Source organism: Protopterus annectens, chromosome 3.part1 (assembly GCF_019279795.1).
Source record: "Protopterus annectens isolate FY-2018-M chromosome 3.part1, PAN1.0, whole genome shotgun sequence".
Lineage (NCBI taxonomy): Eukaryota > Metazoa > Chordata > Ceratodontiformes > Protopteridae > Protopterus > Protopterus annectens.
Window position 1 is genome coordinate 1,018,822,091 of NC_056732.1, and position 19,968 is coordinate 1,018,842,058.

The 19,968-nt window shown below is 39.6% G+C and overlaps 1 protein-coding gene across 2 annotated transcripts in view; it reads right to left on the bottom strand.

Annotated features, from left to right (window-relative positions):
• Positions 1 to 19,968, bottom strand: part of AFG3L2 (AFG3 like matrix AAA peptidase subunit 2) — a 1,447,137-nt gene that overhangs the window by 245,555 nt on the left and 1,181,614 nt on the right. The gene's annotated exons all lie outside the window — the stretch shown is intronic.

Sequence of the window (19,968 nt, forward strand, 5' to 3'; positions counted from 1 at the left end):
TACCAATGAACCTATGCAAGGTTATCACTGTATCACAATACATTTCAGAAAAAGTTGCACTGCACACAGAGGTTAACTTAGGCAGGGAGTTACACATTCAAGATCATACTAGGTTTTATATACATAAGAATAAACTCCAAATGTGGTGGAACAAGCTCCTACCAATACAGCAGGTGATGGGATGGGGTCCACAGGACAGTTTCCACCTGTTGTGGAGGGAGAGAATGGCCAAGAGAGACTAATTTCGAGGCTGAATTTGGCCTTCATAACAGGGATCAACTGAAGCATAATAAGCTAATAAATTATATCAAAAAGCTAAGACATATAGGGTAATGCCCAGGTTAGACAAGGGTTACCTGATTTACTGTTAAGAAGACTGAGGAGATGAACCTTGATTCAGGTGAATAGCTGGTAGAATTTATAAAACTCTGATAAGGCCATATGCTTACGAACAGAAGGAACCTGGAGGGCTTAGAAGAACCCGTGGATCACTTTGCCAGCTCAGGACCAGGGCACTATTATCCTCTCATAGATATGTCACAATTTTATTTTATTTTGCTTTTGTCTACTGAGTTTGTCTTACTCTGTTTAGTCAAAAAAACAAAATAAAACAAACAAAAAAAAACAAAAACAAAAACTTTTCAGCGGAGGTCCACGGAGACAAGCTCCAACATATTACAAACATTTTTAAACAGACATTCAGGAATACACATGAAGAGACATTAAATTATATACATTAACTACTACACACAAGTTTGCTAATTAGATTACATTTCTATGAAAGCAGAGGCAACTATAACAGTATAAAAGATACTTATGCATTAGGAGACGTTGAACACAGAGCATTTGAAGATCATTATTAGTGAGTTTGTTAGATAATAAAACGTGATTAGTGCTTAGAAATAAAAAAGGAAGGTGAGGGAAGGAACTAGGTAGGGTGGAAAATATTAATATTGTCGTTCAGAGGTGGGGTGTAAAGCAAGTTCAGCAACAATCATATATATGCGGCTATCATAAGGTTTGCAGTATATTAGAATACAGAGGTAGGGGTAAGCCGTGTCACAAAACAATGTATATAGTTGGGAGATGCTAGTAAAACTAGTCAGGTATTGGTGAAGACTGGTTCTAGGGCATATGATTTTGAATGAATACAAATGGTTTGATGATTTAGAAAGATGAAGATGACATTGGCATTTATCCTGGAGATGTACACTGATTTGAAAGGTGAAGATTTAGTTGGGTTTTAAATGACTTTACATTTTGAATGGATTTCAGTGGTAGTGGAATCTTGTTCCATAGTTTAGACAATATTTGTATATATGGAATCACTCCGCAGTATAGTGCTTAGTGACTTTTCTTTAGAGAGTAAAATTGTATTGGGGGAGTAGTGTTTATTAAGTTAAGTGCTGAGCAATTTGCTGGCTTACAGTGAAGTTTGTGTACTGTAGTTAGCAGAGAAAGATCTAGGTGATATCATAGTTCTAACCAGTTTAATTCTCTAAGGACCAGACAATGATGCGTTCTATTGCTACAGTTTACTGCACATTCGGCTATTGTATTACAACATTGTTCAGGTTTGGACAGTTGCGAGGTGAAGACTGGGGCAGCTTAGAGATATGGCAGTAAGAAAATAGAGGCTATACATCTTCTGTCTGACAGTGAGGTAAGGTTTTTACTCCATCTGGAATCCTTAGGATGTTTCTGGGGAATAATGCAACCTGCTCGAGATGTACTGAATTAGTTCAAGGGGACTGAAAATGTGTTTTGTTCATTGTAAACTCCAGAGTAACTTCTGCAAGAATATTCAGGATCTAGCTAACCAGTTTAGGTATGAAGAGTGAATGTAGAAACCTCTCTCCAATCAATTTCTATATACAACAGGGAATGTTAGTCAAGATCTGAATCTGCTCTAATCAACATTCTGTTTATTATAGCCAAAGAAGAATCACAAGGAGGTGAAAGAGTAACCCTCCTCCCCCAGTACCACAGATTTAGTTCTGTTGATGAATGGATTCTGTATGCAAGAAAGAGCCATAAGGCAACATGGATTGAGAGATGAGGAGAAACAAAAATGGACGCAATGGATATTGCATTTCCAACTGCAAGTGTAGCAACTGTGGGAGTTTTGGTCCACAACAAACCTCTAATACCTAAGATGATATGGTGTTGAACAAATACCCTGACAGAACATAAATGGCAACTGGATATAAAAGTTTACACACCCCTGTTAAAATGCCAGGTTTTTGTGAAAGAAAAACATTAGACCACAATAAATCATTTCAAAACTTTTCCCACCTTTAATGTGACCTATAACCTGTACAATTCAATTGAAAAATAAATCTGTTAGGGGAAAAAAATATAAAAAACAAAAAATGCACAATATGCTGGTTGCATAAGTGTGCACACCCTTAAACTTTGTTGTGTGTGCACATCCTTAAACTAATACTTTGTTGGAGCATCTTTTATTTTAATTAGAGCATTCAGTCTTCTTGGGTAGGAGTCTATCAGCATGGCACATCTTGGCTTGGCAATATTTGCCCATTCTTCCTTGCAAAAGCGCTCCAAATCTGTCAGATTGCGAGGGCATCTCTTGTGCACAGCCCTCTTTGGGTCACCCCACAGATATTCTACTGGATTTAGGTCTGGGCTCTGGCTGGGGCATCCCAAAACTTTAATTTTCTTCTGGTGAAGCCATTCTTTTGTTGATTTGGATGTATGCTTGGGGTCATTGTCATGTTGAAACGTGAAATTCCTCTTCATATTCAGCTTTCTAGCAGATGCCTCAAGGTTTTGGGCCAAAAGTGACTGGGTATTTGGAACTGTTCATAATTCCCTCCACCTTGACTAAAACCCCAGTTCCAACTGAAGAAAAGTAACCCCAAAGCACGATACTGCCACCACCATGCTTCACCGTGGGGATAGTATTCTTTTGGTGATGCGAAGTGTTGTTTTTGTGCCAAATGTACCTTTTGGAATTGTGGCAGAAAAGTTCAACCTTGGTCTCATCAGACCATAACACATTTTCTCACATGCTTTTCAGAGACGATGTATTGTTTTGCAAATTTCAGCAGATCCTGGATGTTCTTCTGTGTAAGAAAAGGCTTCCTCCTTGCAACCCTATCTCATAGCCCAGACATATGGAGAATACGGGAGATTGTTGTCACAGGTAGTACACAATCAGTACTTGGCAGAAATTCCTGTAGTTCCTTGAGTGTTGCTGTAGTTCTCTTGGCAGCCTCCCTGACCAGTTTTTGTCTTGTCTTTTCATCAATTTTGGAGGGACATCCAGTTCTTTGCAACGTCACTGTTGTCCCATATTTTCTCCACTTTTTGTGACTGTCTTCCATGGTATATCCAATGCTGTGGAAATTTTTTTGTACCCCTCTGCTGACTTGATACCTTTCAACAATGAGATCCCTTTGATGCTTTGTAAGATCTCTGCGAACTATGGCTTTTGCTGCAACAGGCAACTGAGTAAATGTCAGGAAAATCCTACTAGGACAGCTGAACTTTATTTGGGGTTAATTAGAGTCTCTTTAATTGATGGCAGGTGTGTACCCAAGAAGATTGAATGCTGTAATTAAATCAAAAGGTACTTCAACAAAGTATTAGTTTAAGGGTGTGCACACACAACAAAGTATTAGTTTAAGGGTATGTACACTTATGCAACCAGCGTATTGTACGTTTTTTATTTTTATATTTTTTCCCCTAATAGATTTGTTTGTGTTTCAACTGAATTGTACAGGTTATAGGTCACATTAAAGGTGGGAAAGGTTTTGAAATGATTAATCGTGGTCTCATTTTTTATATCACAAAAACCTGGCATTTTAACAGGGGTGTGTAAACTTTTTATATGCACTGTTTAAGCTACTAAAGAACTAGTCAGTGGAAATGTATATTCTAGAACTAAGGGATTGATATGGGAACAGATGCTAACTCCTACTATATTATACTTGGGGTAGGGGCTACATGAGATTTTGAACTATGTTCATTAAAGTTTCATTTTCGTCTGAATCTCTGTGTAAATTAGCAAGCTGTCTATTCTGAGGTCCATGCACCTGTGGTGATGAAGGTGCTTATCTCACCCCATGGAAGCTTTGAACAATCCATGAATATTGCCACCAGTGTTAATGAGACTAACTACATTTTAGATGTTTCCTCTAATAACTTTGAAAGTAAAATACTGAATGATTCTCTCTCTTAAAATATTTCATGTCTACTGGCTCTATTTATTAGTAACTGTCTTCCTGACAGTTTGGTGAGGAACAGATAAACTGAATGAATGGTTTGTACCACATTTTGAATCAAATATAGTTCTGAACACATTTTAGTATTCAGAGGGAAATGCATGTTGCTTTAATTTGTTAAACAGTGATTATTACTTTACAACCTGGTTTCGTTCTACTGATTTATCTCTCCGACTCCAAGAAATGGGTACCATTGTTCACTTCTTAATACAGCAAAATGGCTTTCTGTGAAACAAACTAGCTGCCACCTTCTAGCACATATCAATCCAAACCACTTAACCAAAATGGCTAACAGACTTACAATTAGACAGTCAGATCACAACCATGAAATGCCCCTCCTCGCCAAACCCTCCCTTATAAACAAAGTAGCAACTGGAGCTTCTCAGTCTTAGGGCCTAGAAACTGGGAATCTAATACAAATTAGACATATTATATTTACAAAATTGTATACAAAGCAGTCTGGCTCCACAAAAAGGGTGATAAATTGTCCTAGTGACATCCAGCTAACCTCAGATACTGAACTCAACTAGATCCAAACAAAGCACAGGGAGGAGATAGAATTAGTAATAACCTGAGAACACTTCTACATGAACTTACAGTACACATAATACCTGTTATTTACTAGGTCGTACAAATATGGGGTGATTCCTCAAGAATGTAGACATGCAGTTGTGTCTTTAAAGCAAAGGGGAGCAGTACAAACCCAGAGTTATAACGACACACACTAGTTTACTTCCATGTTGTGGAAAAATAATGGAAACGGTTATATTGGATAAACTACTGTCAGAATCGGAAAGGTTGAGACTTGAAACTATATATCAGCAAGAATATGTTGAAAATAGCTCTATTACCACCTGTAACATGATGCTCTATAACAATATAAAACAATGAATGAAAAATTGTGCTGTGATATAATGTACACAGATTTAACTACAGCATTTGATAGGGTCATACACAAAACACTGATCAATAAATTAGAACAACTAGGCATTAATGTACTCTTGGTAAGATGGATAGCTGCATAGCTTACAAATAGGACATGCCATGCATCAAACAGCAATTGGAGAGGTGAAATTTGAGGTTACAGTTAGGGTGTCCCACAGGGCTGTATCCTAGGCCCAGTACTTGTTTAGATTGTACCTTTCAAATCTATCTTTTTCATCTGAGGTGTTCTACATTCTGTATGTAGATGACTTGAAAATGGGTAAACTAATTACATGCATTACAGATAAGGCATAGCTGCAAAAGAACTTGAACTTGGGCATTTGAGCTCAGGAGAATAATATCCTGATAAATACTTCAAAAACTAAGCATAAGAGATTTAGGAGACATAAACCGAAAGGTGAATATTTAATACAGTACACCATGATTGAAACTGTAGATTACTTTAAGGATATGGGTATATGGGTAGATCCAGCTCTGAGTTTTTCTAATCATATCAACCAATTGGCTAATGATAGTTACAGAACCATAGGTTATATAAAAGATTTATAAAGTCTGAGAAATCAGAAATGATGAAGTCATTGTTTGTTAGTTACATTAGACCCAAACTTGAGTAATGGATGACAAAACAAAAACCTTATAAGAAACCAAGCATGAATAACCTGAAAAGTATCCAGTCGAAATATAGCAAAGACATCCATGGATGTGAAAATGCATGTTATTATGAAAGACTAAAATATCTGAAATTTTAGAGCATCTCTCACAGATATTTAGTTGGAGACCTTATTCAGTAAGAACCCAGATTCTGAAACACAAACATCAGTTGCAAATGCACATTATAAAAGCAGGGCAAACATTGCACAAGTACATACACACATACAAACAAATATTTTAAGCACAAACAATAATACCCTTTTAGCCTGCCAATATACCAAAACAGTTATTCCCATAATAGGTGTCCAGCTACTCTTAAAAATATCTAAACTACTGCTTGCTTTAATGCAATTTGGTAATCTATTCCATGCACCAGCTATGTTCTCAGAGAAAATTAGCACACTTCTTATTCCTGTAGAATCTTCTATACAGGTTGCCTGTAAGAAATTCCTCAGTGCTGAAATAAAGCTCTTTGAAAAATCTAATTAATATTCTCGACATCCTTATGGTATCTCTGAAACCTGTAAATTCCTCTTTACTTTGTCAAAGCCAAACAAAAGATAATTGTTTTTCCACTACACATGAGGCCACCCTTAAGCATATTACATTCTTCACAATAACTCATTATTGGTGGCATTATCATTCTCATTATATTTTATCCTGGCCTCTTTTACCTTTCCATCAACTTTTTCAATTACTGCATTTGTCACTAAACTAAAAATAACCTCACTTAAAAGACACTGGTCTTACATTTTTATTCATCTCTATTTTACAACTTAACCACCCCTTTGTGAGAATTTTCACCCAAATGGTCCTACAAACTATCTCTAAAACTTCAGTCTTTTTATTATTTGTCGTAAACAGCTGACTGTCCCTATCTCTGTTCTTTTAAATACTATCTACAGTTTATTTTAAAATTAATGTTTTCAACTTTTTACCTGTAATACTAAAAATTCCCTTCCTGCTACCTGATCCATAACTGCCTCAAATCTTTCTGCAAAATCTTCATTATTTCACAGTCAGTGTTACGTAACAAAACTCATCTTCAGGTCTGCAACTTAAATTCTTCTCTCTTCCTCCATAAAATCTTTATTAGTCCCACACAAATTTCCTTCTCACTCAATCCTTTATTTAAACACTCATTTAAAACTTCCAAGAAATATTTTTTTCATCCTTTCCCTTTTATTTATAAAAAACACACTCCCTACTATCATATCCTGGTACTTTCATAGTCTTCCAACATTCAATATGTTACTTAGTTCTTCCATTAAAATTTTCTTTTTCAACATCTTTCTCATTTTGTTTTACAAATTCATTCATTTTTTCCATTAACTCTACTAGAATCTTTATGATTTCTCTGGTACTTATCTCTCTCTCGCATCCGAATCTCTTCCACCTTTATTCTTTTCCCACATAAGGAGTTAACTTTTTAAGGTCTTCCCAGTATAAGGTGTTACTATTATTTTTTTTTCTTTCAACCTCTGTTTGATAAGTATACCTTTTCACCTTAGTTTTATCAATCATAAAGCTCTCTCTCTCTCACCCCCTTATAAAATCTAATTCCCCAGTATGTTTTATATATTTTCTTGTTCTGCAGTACTTCTGAGTTCATGACTTGCAGACAGAAGCACCGTCATATGTTCCTGAAATAATGTTACCCTTTCCTTTTTTTAATATTTCTAAAAAACTATAAAATACAGTCAATCTTTTAATCCTTTATCGTTTCTAATGTCTTCTTCCTCACCAAATACTGCCCAAATAGCTACATGATCAGACATCCTATTTTCTTTCCTCTTTCTTTCAGTATATTAGAAAAATGAAAGCTTTCTACTCACCATAATGACAGATGCATGTTGTCTGTTTCCATCTGGTTCAGCACATGGACTATCGATTCCGGCTTGGGTCCAGTGCCAGCCGATTTCCAAGACTTCAGTTCAGCGAGCTCCACCTCTTCAACACATAACCACTCACTTCACTAGGACTACCTTAGATTTAGTTTGCTCCCTATTCTTTCTTTAACTTCTCAGACATAGAGAGAAATGCCAGGCACAAAAAAAGAAAGTGGATTCTCCTGCCCATCATCCCTGATGTAATAGAGCTACCAAAAAGGTAGGGGGGAGGGTTGATTCAGACGTTAACAGACAAAACAGATCTATCATTAAGGTGACTGCATAACTTTGAAGGAGATTGGAGACTGTAAAGTGGTGGCAGGGGAAAGTGTAGTTAGGCAACATAGGATGGTGGTTTGTAGGATGACATTGGTGATCAAGAAGAGGAGGATGAGTGTGAGGGCAGCACCAAGGATCAAATGGTGGAAATTGAAAAAGGGTAATTGTGAGGTGATGTTCAGGGAAGAGTTAAAAAAGGCATTGGGTGGCAGTGAAGAGTTACCGAATAGCTGGATAACTACAGCAGAGCTAGTACGAGAGATGGCTAGAAAGGTGCTTGGTGTGACATCTGGAAAGAGGAAAGAGGACAAGAAGACCTGGTGGTGGAATGAAGTACAGGAGAGTATACAGAGAAAGAGGTTGGCGAAGAAGTGGGATTTTCAAAGAGATAAAGAAAGTAGACAAGAGTATAAGGAGATGAGGTGCATGGCAAAGAGAGAGGTGGCAAAGGCTAAGGATAAGGCGTATGAAGAGTTGTATAAAAGGTTGGACACTAAGGTGGGAGAAAAAGGACCTGTACCGATTGGCTAGACAGAGGAACTGAGCTGGTGCAGCAGGTAAGGGTGATAAAGGATAATGAGGGAAACATACTCACAAGCGAGGAGAGTGTGTTGAGCAGATGGAAGAGTACTTTGAGGGGTTGATGAAAGAAGAGAATGAGAGGGAGAGAAGGCTGGATGATGTGCGGATAGTGAATCATGACGTGCAGTGGATTAGCAAGGAGTAAGTAAGGATAGCTATGAAGAGGATGAAGAACGGAAAGGCTGCTGGTCCAGATGACATACCTGTGGAAGCATTGAGGTGTTTAGGTGAAATGGCAGTGGAGTTTTTAACTAGATTGTTTAATGAAATCTTGGAAAGTGAGAGGATGCCTGAGGAATGGAGAAAAAGTGTTTTGGTACTGGTTTTCAAGAATAAGGGTGATGTGCAGAGCTGTAGTAACTACAGAGGGATTAAACTGATCAGTCACAGCATGAAGTTATGGGAAAGAGTAGTGGAAGCTAGGTTAAGAAGGGAGGTGATGATTAGTGATCAGCAGTATGGTTTCATGGAAAGGGCACTACAGATGCGATGTTTGCTCTAAGAGTGTTGATGGAGAAGTACAGAGAAGGTCAGAAGGAGTTGCATTGTGTCTTTGTGCATTTAGAGAAAGCATATGACAGGGTGCCTAGAGAGGAGTTGTGGTATTGTATGAGGAAGTCAGGAGTGTCAGAGAAGTATGTAAGAGTGGTACAGGATATGTACAAGGGTAGTGTGCGGTGAGGTCTGCGGTGGGAGTGATGGATGCGTTTAAGGTGGAGGTGGGATTACATCAGGGATCAGCTCTGAGCCCTTTCTTGCTTGCAATGGTGATGGACAGGTTGACAGACGAGATCAGACAGGAGTCCCCGTGGACTATGATGTTTGCAGATGACATTGTGATCTGTAGTGAGAGTAGGGAACAGGTGGAGGAGACCCTGGAGAGGTGGAGATATGCTCTAGAGAGAACAGGAATGAAGGTCAGCAGAGCTAAGACAGAATATATGTGTGTGAATGAGAGGGAGGATAGAGGAATGGTGAGGATGCAGGGAGTAGAGGTAGGGAAGGTGGATGAGTTTAAGTACTTGGGATCAACAGTTCAGAGTAATGGTGAGTGTGGATGAGAGGTGAAGAAGAGAGTACAGACAGATTGGAGTGGGTGGAGAAGAGTGTCAGGAGTGATTTGTGACAGATGAGTACCAGTAAGAGTGAAAGGGAAGGTCTACAAGAGGGTAGTGAGACCAGCTATGTTATATGGGTTGGAGACAGTGGCATTGACAAAAAGGCAGGAGTCAGAGCTTGACGTGGCAGAGCTGAAGATGTTAAGATTTGCACTGGGTGTGACGAGGGTGTACAGGATTAGGAATAAGTATATTAGAGGTTGAAAGGTTTGGAGACAAAGTCAGAGAGGCAAGATTACGTTGGTTTGGACATGTGCTGAGGAGGGATGCATAGTATATTGGGAAAAAGATGCTAAGGATGAAGCTGCCAGGTAACAGGAAAAGAGTGAGGCCTAAGATAAGGTTTATGGATGTGGTGAGAGAGGACATGCATGTGTTTTTTGTGACAGAGCAAGATGCAGAGGACAGGAAGAAATGGTAACAGTTGATCTGCAGTGGCGACCCCTAACGGGAGCAGCCGAAAGAAGAAGAAGCATAATGTTTGTTTCCAATGTTGTCTTTTCCATATGGGTTCAACCTGTAGGAGAGAGACCCAAACATGTAACACCCTAGAAAGATCTCACGGAAGTCTATTGCACAATATGGTGGAACCAAACGAAGCCCAGACCTGGATTTTGTAGTGGGATGCAAAGGTGTGATGACTCACTCAAAGATGCAGCTGCTCAAATATCATCCAAAGCAGCTCTGGAGAAAAAGACTGTAGAAGTAGCCACAAACATACCAAAAAGAAAATATAATCAGAAAACCATTTGGACAACTTAACCTTGGAAACAGAAGCACCCAACAGAGACTTTGAGAATTAGATGAACAAGTGATTAGATTTTCTAAAGGACCTTGTCTTATCCAAATTAAACCTCAATTGCTTATGAACATTAAACTAATGGAGAAGATATTCAATCCTGTCAGAAAATTCGGGGGGGGAGAAGACTAGTAGATGACTGGACTACTTCAAATTATTTTCTGATACTACCTTAGGCAGAAAAATAGGTTTGGTCTGAGGGAAAACCAGATAAGGAGACTTAGCAGAGAGGTCAAACAATTTTGATACATGCTTGGTGGAAGTAGTGCCCACCAAGAACAACGTTTTCCATGACAACAACTTCAGATCAACAATAGAAGGTGATTCAAAAGGATATGCAAACAGGACTTGAAGCATAAAAACGGAAGTCCTAAGGTGGAACATGGTTTTGCACAGGGCAACAGAGTGAGTTCTTTTAAGAAAGGCCTTCAAGATCTTAACTCATTACATCAGAGTGATGCCTCTAGGTGCATCTGCAGTTAACTCCTACTGACACCTCTAGGAGTCAAATATTGCTTGTTCATATTTGCATCAATAATTCCAAAACCATGCTATGTACAAGGTTTTAAAAGATTTCATTGTAAAGCTTATACAATGGCAAACTCAACTTCATTGATATTTTACCACTGCTGATTGCAGGTGAAGGGATATTAATTGTTGTCTTTATGATATTAATTTATACAGATATAATTTTCACATTTTTCTAAATATTTCAACCAAGTAACATAGACCAAATTACTTAGCCTCATATGAAAGCTCTCAGATGAGTAAAATGCTGCAGACACTATGTGTGTAACTATGTGTATAACTTGAGTGGTTGCTGAGATATTGTAAGTTGTTTACAAAATGTTACAAAAGTAATAATTACTGTGACTAATAACTCAGTTTAAGACCTATAACCTAAAGAATACTACAACTATAAAAATAGTTTGTGCTGAAGTGTTTGCCATTTATATTTTTCCATAATTTCTATGTTTCCAGAGATATGAACATTTGTTTGAAGTGTGAGGACATAATTTGGTTTTGTCAAAAGGATTAGGCTCCGCTCATTGAAAGTTACAGTGCAAACTTCCTGAGCTCCATTGGAGTGAATGAGTTAAGGGCAGCCAATGACATATTATCTCTACAAATGTGGTGTGCAGTCGCTGAACTAGGTGAGCATTTTTATTGTACTCTATTATTTGGCTTGGCTTATTCCCAAGCAAATGGTTAGTACTACAGCTAAGGTATATTTCATGTCGCCTATGTTTTTCTTGGTTTGTGGCATTTCTCTGTAATTTGTATATTCACTTGCATTTAAAAGCTTGGTGCTACTAGCGGGTTTTAGTCAATGCTGAAGCGTCCTCTTTGCCTATAAATGCACTCTGATCTTAAATTACTTGGTCCACAACTCGTGGTTATTTAAGACATTTTGTAGGACATTGCCTACCTTAAGATATGGTGTGTCACTTACTTGTTTTTCTTTTGCGGTGTATTTTTTGTATCTTACTTATTTCCAGTGCCTGTTCCCAATTCCCAATTTGTTTCTGCTATCACTCCAAGTTTAATGTGCTTGCTGCTGAATTGGGCTTATTGTTTTTTGGATGTCAACAACTATTTCTCATAGCGAACATTAGCACCCATTTAGACTGTCAGGTAATTACTTACTACACAACTGCAGGGCTTTATACTGTATAAGACTACTCTTTTGTTATAGAGGATCGCACTGCATATTAATGACTAATGGAATTTGTTGCATTGCTGCTGTTAACTGTTGTAGTAGTACCTACTGACTTTGCAATGTGCATATGAATCTCTATTATGTGACTACTGCATTTACTGTGTGTGCTGCTTTTTATGTTTAAATTGCATTATTGTTTTGTACTACTGCTCCAGAGTCATTTCTACACACTTTCTGTAGTCACTAGGCCTCACTGCATACCTCCACTCCTCACTTCTAGCTCCACACTCCAACCTGCATCCACTCCCTTCCATTTCTCACCATCACAGGCTCTCCTTTTACTCTACTACCAGCTCCAACCACAATCCCAAGTAGCTCTAACTAGTGCACATTGCTTCATTTCTCTTACTGCCTTACAGCACCCACTGTTCCATTCCTCCTTCTCTCTTACTTACCTTAACCCCCCCCCCATATACACACTACCACACTTTTAGCTTTTTACTCTTACTTGATTCCTCTCTATCCTAACCCCTCTCCTCTCTCTCCTTTTTTAGGTTAATAATAACCACAAATTCAAGCCCACAGATCTACCCTGCCTGGACCTACCTGCTGCCAAGCCCCATCGAAGACTGCCTCTCTCCATTTTTGTGTGTAATTAAAGTATGTCCTGCTAAAAGTTGCTTGTTAAGCTCATCCCTGTACTTCTATTCCCCTGGTTGCTGCTGCTTGCACATCTCCAGGTTGCTTCCTATCCTACTATCTACTCTGCTCTCCCCCTCTCCTGCCTTTCTACAGCTACTCTTACTCGAGATCCCTGTCTGCTGTGCTCTCATCTCTGATTATTATACTGTAGTTTGACCCTTCTGAACTACTCTATCCTGTTGGCCTGTGCTATCTTCTTTACTCTGTCCTTATACCGCCTTCCCTACTGACTTTTCAGAACATCTCTGTGCCTTGCTCTGCTCCCTCCTGCCTCTCCTGCTTCCACTGCTGCGAAATATACCTGCTTCGCTGATTGTCTTTCTTGGGGTTTCTTGGGTTCTCTGCGGGTGTAGCTCCGCTTGGGCTCAGTTCCCCCCTACCCTACCATTCCCTCCCACCCCCACTTCAATTGCATTTAGCCTCTCCATTACCTCCCCTTCCTGCCAGCTCAACCCCTCACATACCACTTCCTGCCTGCAACCACGCACCCCCTTGCTCTATCAATATTCAACTACATCACTTCATATTCTCAAAAGTTCCTCATCCACACACTCCACACCTTACACTCTCCACACAAACTAAAATGCAACTTCTATACTTTACCTTTCTACTTCTTATATTTCTGCTCTAACCTTCTATCACACCTACCTTTCCCACCCATACACATACTCTCCTATCACATGCACCCCTAACCCTCCTCCTCCCTCTCACTCCTTCATAATCTCCCCATCTCTCTTCAACTACTCCAATTACTGCTTTCATAAGCTTATTATATTACAGATCTACCCTCTCTCCTATAAATCCAAATCAAAACTACACTACTAACTCTTATTCCTAACTCCTCTTACTTCTTTTCCTAGTAACATACATCTCACTGGTGACATCCACCCCAATCCTGCTAGCCCCCCCTCCTCTCCCCATAGCCATAAAACATACAAACTTTCTTCTACCTCCCCCTCTCCTCATCAGTCATACCCTCCCCATCCCCCCTATCACCAGACTTCATAACACAAACACCTAGCTATCTAGTCCCTAAATATCCAAAGCCTCACTAACAAAATTACTGAGCTGCATACCTGGATAGCCCATACCTCCCTCACATCTTAACCTTATTCGAAACTTGGCTAAAACCCCACATCACAAACAATGAAATACTCCCGCCCAGATTAAATACCTACTGCTCTGATAGAATCTTTATAAGTGGAGTTGGTGTTGCCATACTCTACTCTGACAGCCTGAACCTCTCACCTATCACCATCCCTATTCCAGACTTCTAACCAGCTAAACTAATCATCCTAAATTCCCGTCTTAACCCTCACAAGAAATTTGCCACTGCCTCCATATACATACCCCCTAGAATGAATATTCCAGCCCTGGAATCTATCCTAGTTCTCCCACAATATACCATATGAAACCCTTATCCTCAGCGATGTCAACAGTGACTGGTCCAAACTGACATCTGACTCTCCACAACTTAGTATATACTGATAGGGATTCCACCAACAGATAACTTCTCCCACCCGCCTGCACAATGCTTCTTCCTCCAACTCTACTATTGACTGGATACTCACTAACTCCCCTAACCTTTATCACAGTCCAACTACCTTACTAAACTCTTAAGTGAGCATCTTCCTACTACCATCTTACGACACTCTGCCCAACTGCCCAAACCACACTCGCATAGAGACGGTAGTTAACTATGCAACTTTAATACCACCCAATTCAATTCTGTCTAGTATTGACTGGTTCATCCTCAAACACATCCATCTCAATGAAGCAGTTTTTAAATTTAATCAAATTTTCATAGACACCCTTAACTCCCTTGCCCCATCCAGGAGAATTAGAATCAAATCTAATTTCACTCCCTGGCTATCTAAAGACACAAGATCACTCATGCATAAATGTGATAGTGCTTGGAAAGCCTGGACTAAAACCAAAAAAACCCCCGCCCCGTTACAAAACTACAAAGAACTTCGGAACTTCGTCAAAAACACATCAGTAAGGACAAGAAATCCTACTATAACTCTCCCCAAATTAATAGCAAATCCAATCCACATACATTCTGGACTACCCTAAATAAAATTTTCCATCCAGGTTGCCCTTCCAATCCCTCCCCTTTCCCAAATAACACCCCTCTACAAACTGCTACCTTCCTCAATAGACACTTCAGTGACACAGTCCAAAAAATTTACACCTTCTAACTCCAACACAAACAGCCTCTCTACCCCTCTTAACAATAGCCTCTTCACCTTTCAACCTGTTTCTACTTCCTACATTAAATCACTTTTACTGAAGTTTAAACCATGTTCACCCTCCTCTGACAAACTCCCACCTATCTTCCTCAAATTAGCTGCTCAATCCATAGCCTATCCAGTATTCCTGTTAATCAATAAATCTATTCAGGAAGCAACAGTGCCAGCCATTTGGAAATCCTTCTTCACTATCCCCCTGCACAAAGGGGGAACTCAACTAAACCATCTGACTTTAGACCAATTGCCATTCTCTCCCCTCTCTCAAAATTACTCAAAAAATGTATTCATACACAGCTACTAAACTATCTCTTCCAGGAAAACTTTCTCACACCCACTCAACACGGCCTTTTGCCTAACCACAGCACAGCTACTACCCTCCTATTATTTACACATACTGTCACAGAGGCCCGTGATAACAACCAGCTCATATCCTGTCTTTTCTTTGACATGTCCAAAGCTTTCGACACTGTCTCACACCCTATTCTTCTATCTAAACTCACCAACCTCAATCTGCTATTGCCCTAACCTTTTTCTCTAGCTACCTCTCCCATAGGCAACAATCTGTCTGATGGCTCTCCTCCTGCTCACCCTACCTTCCAGTCACATCCGGTGTACCCCAAGGTTCCATCTTGAGTCCCCTCCTGTTCAACATCTTCACTAATGAGTTTCATACATCCTGCAAACAGTCTTCCCTAATTCAATACACAGACAACTCTACTCTCATTCTCCACTTCCACCAATAGTTCTGACCACCATACTCTTACCCAAGAAGCCTTTCTATCCATAAAAAGTGGTTGTCTGATAATCTACTCATCCTACACCCCCCCAAAAAAATCTTGCTTTTCCTCCCTCATGCTCTCTCTCACTATAAATCCACCTTTGTCATCACATCCTCCAGTAACACCAACATAAAACCAGATTCCCACACAAAGCTCCTTTGTGCCATCATTGATGATGAACTTAAACTTAACTTACATATCCTCCAAAGTATATTAAAAAAAAAACACCAAAAACTGTGCATGTTTTATTGCAATAGAAAATTTTTGACCTCTAATGCTAGACTCTCCCTGGCTCGGGCACTTCTCCTCCCTTCCCTTCTCTATGCTGCCCCAGTCCTAACTAACATTCAGTCCACAACCCTGGCCAAACTCTAACAAACATATCACAAAATAGCAAGATTTGTCACCAACTCTTCTTATAAGTCACAACACTGCCTTATGCTCAACTCTCTCCAATGGCTAGAACTCCCACAACTCCTACTATCACAACTTCAAATCATACAATCCACATTATACAAGCCATCCTCCTGCCCTGCTCTCTTCTCCCTAGTATCCACTTATACTCCCACTTGTACCCTTTCCACGTCAAACCAGCAACTCCAAGATATTTACCAACCTAAGAAAACTGTCGGTAAACTACTATACAAGTCCTCAGTTGCCCAAGCTTGGAATAAACTTCCAACACTCATATGTTCCATCACCCACCCTATACACTTTAGAAGGTGAAATCTCAGTTCTTTTTTAAACACCAAGACTTGCACCTGTCATGACCCTACCCAACTCCACTGCACTCCCACACCTTACTCTATGTTATAGTCTCTCAATTAACCCTCATTTCCTCAGGAATCTTAATCCACCTTCTCCTACACCTTCCCACGTTACATTTGCAGTTCAGCTCTTGCACCTTAGACATGTAGTTTTTCTAAAACACTACATCCTTAACACATACTTCACCATCACTTCATTAATTGTATATATGGCTTTGAAAGCTCTATTGCTGTACATACCCTAACTAACTAACTAAATAAATAAATAAATTACTATTGTGTATATATCTACTGATCTGATGTACCTTAACTATTTCTGTATCATGGACTGTAAATTTTTATGTATTGATAACTGTCTGTAACTGGAGCTTTTCTCCTTGGGTCATCTCTGAAAATGTAATATCACTTATAATGTTGGGACCCTGCCTGATGACCTCAGTGATCACTGTTTAACATACATTGCAAGAGAGAAGACTGATTATCTTCCCCCCCCTCAATATAAGAAAAATACGTTCCACTAAACACTTTAAAACCGACCTATTTCAGAACGAACTCAGAACTTGCAACTGGAACCCTTTAAAGACTCTTCCACTAAATGAAGCAGTATTATTCTTTAATTCTACTTTCCTTTCCATTCTAGACAATCATGCTCCCGAACGCACTATTAGAATGAAATCTATTACAGCCCCTTGGCTCTCAAATGAAACTAGAAAACTAATTCTCTCCAAAAATAAGATCTGGAACAAATGGAGGTCCCATAGAATCAGCTCTGATTTTCATCACTTTCAGCAACTTAGAAATCTTACCAAAAAAGCCATCCTCACGGATAGAACATTATTTAAAGATGTAGTCTCACGTTTTAGAAAAAAAAGTAGTCAACTTATTTTCACTTAAACTAAAAGTTGATAACGTTGAGTGAGTTGTACATTATTCCTGTTATAGAGTTTTTTATTTTGTTTGGTTTTCGTGCTTGTGCAGCAAGACATTTCTCTAGTGGAGTTGTTTCTGCGGGCAGTATAGAAAACAATCAACATTTCAAACAGATCTTCCTGTACGTCGGTTAGCAGTGTTGCCTCACAGCGAGAGGTTCTCCTGTTCGATTCTCGTCTGGAGCGCCTTTTGTGTGGAGTCTGCATGTCCTCCCCGTGGTCAAGTAACGTGTAAAGTCATGCAGTTTCCTGCTCAATCTATACTGTTTCCAGTCTTCTTTTAAGTCCTCCTGGTGCCTGAAGAACCTGGCCAACACTCCTGTGATTGAAACTACCCGTCCTATACTGTGCTCTCTACCAAGGAAAGACAACCCTCCTGTGATTGAAACTACCCGTCCTATACTGTGCTCTCTACCAAGGAAAGAAAGTAGGTTATGGACATAGACTTGTTAGTAGATTAGGCTTCTGTTCTGGTATTCCTAAAAGGGTCTTATAGTTCGCCTGTGCGTGAGTCTCTAGCAGCCAGTACCTCTCCTTCTTAGCTTCCCCTCTCCCACCCTTTGTATCCTCTACTCTCCTCCATCTTAATTAACTTCTCTCCCTCCCTCTCACCCCTTCTTGGTCTTATTTATTTTTCTCTGTTTCTCCCTCTTTTTATCTGTGCTACCTACAGGTGGCTTCCTCCCCTCTGTTTCTTTTTTTTCCTCTGCTGTTTCCCCTTTGGCTCCTACTCGCCATTCTCATCTGTTAAACTAGTACTCTGACTTCCTATCCCCTCTAACCTCTATTCTAGCCTCACTCTGTCTGTCCCCTATTCTCGCTGATTTGCTCTATCCTTGTAAACTGCATACTTTCCTTCCTAACTTAAACCTGCTCCCCCTCTATATTCACTGTATGATCCAATACTGCTTTTAACCTGTCCGAACTTTTATCATTTCCCTGAGACACTGGTCTCTACTTTACCTTTTCATCTCATTATATACCTTCTTACCTTACTTACCAGTATCACTGATTGTCTCCTTTCCCATTTCTCCTTCAGTTGTTTATGCCCGCTCCGTTCGCCCTGCGGGCTCACTCCGCTCCCCTCCCTACCCCAATTCCCACCCACCCCAGGGGTCCTACTCTTATACCTCTCTAAACACACCCCCTACTTCTTACTTCCAATATCTTAGCCCTGCTTTTTCCCGCTCCTTTGTTAACCACACCCCTTACCACCCCTTTCCCTCTTACCTCTTTCTATCCCTCTCTCCCTCCCTTATATCTGACCTCACAGCTCTCTACTTGTCTTCTACTTCATTTTAATTGCATCCTCTTACACTACCCTTTTATACCCTCTTATACCTCCTACTGACCCTCTTCCACTCCCCCCTCTCTTATAGGTTTACATCCCATCTCCCATCTTATCCTATTTTAGTTCCTTCCTTTACTACTACTCTTCTACCCTTTAATCATGCCTCCCACTTTCCTTACTATGCTCACACTCACAGTTCTACTCCTTACCATCCTGTTCTCAGCATACCTTGTTACCTTTTTTGAAAGTCCCCTTTCTGTCCACCCTATCTACTCCAACAAACATACCTCAACTCTCACACATACTTCTCCCATTTTACACTCCAACATTACTTTTAACCCCAACTATATCTTACCTAAATACCACAGACTCTCACACCTTAAGTATGTCCATCATACCAATAAGAAACTAAAACTACAAATCTCTAAAGAACCATTTAATAACCAGACCAAATCCTTCTACATTACAAGATGGAGACATCCACCCTAATCCTGGGCCAACTTATCCCTCTCCCAAAACTAATATACCTAAAATTAATGACTCCCTCCTTATAGGACACCTTAACATTCATAGTATAAATAACAAAATAGCTCAATTACACGCCCTCCTAGATATCCATTCATTTGACATTCTCTGCCTCTCAGAGACCTGGCTCAAACCACATACAAAAGACACGGAGATCTTACCCCAAGGCTATAGTATAGTACGACTTGACCGACCAAAACGCAAAGGTGGTGGAGTAGCAATTCTTTTTAAGAATCAACTAAATATCTCTACTCTTCCAGCTTATCCTACCCTGGACTGTAAAGTAGAAACCATCATAACAAAACTCCAAATAAACAACAAGAAATCCCTTTACATTATCTGCATCTACTTACCACCAGGGAACAACATACCTATACTTGAACCCTTTCTTAGCTGGGTATCTACTACTTACCCCCAAGAAACTATAATTCTAGGTGACATTAATGTTGACTGGAATACTATCAATGCAGAAAATCCTTCCTCTCATATGAACCTATATGGTTTCAACCAGACTATCACCTCAACCACTAGAATCAACAAGCCTAACAATAAA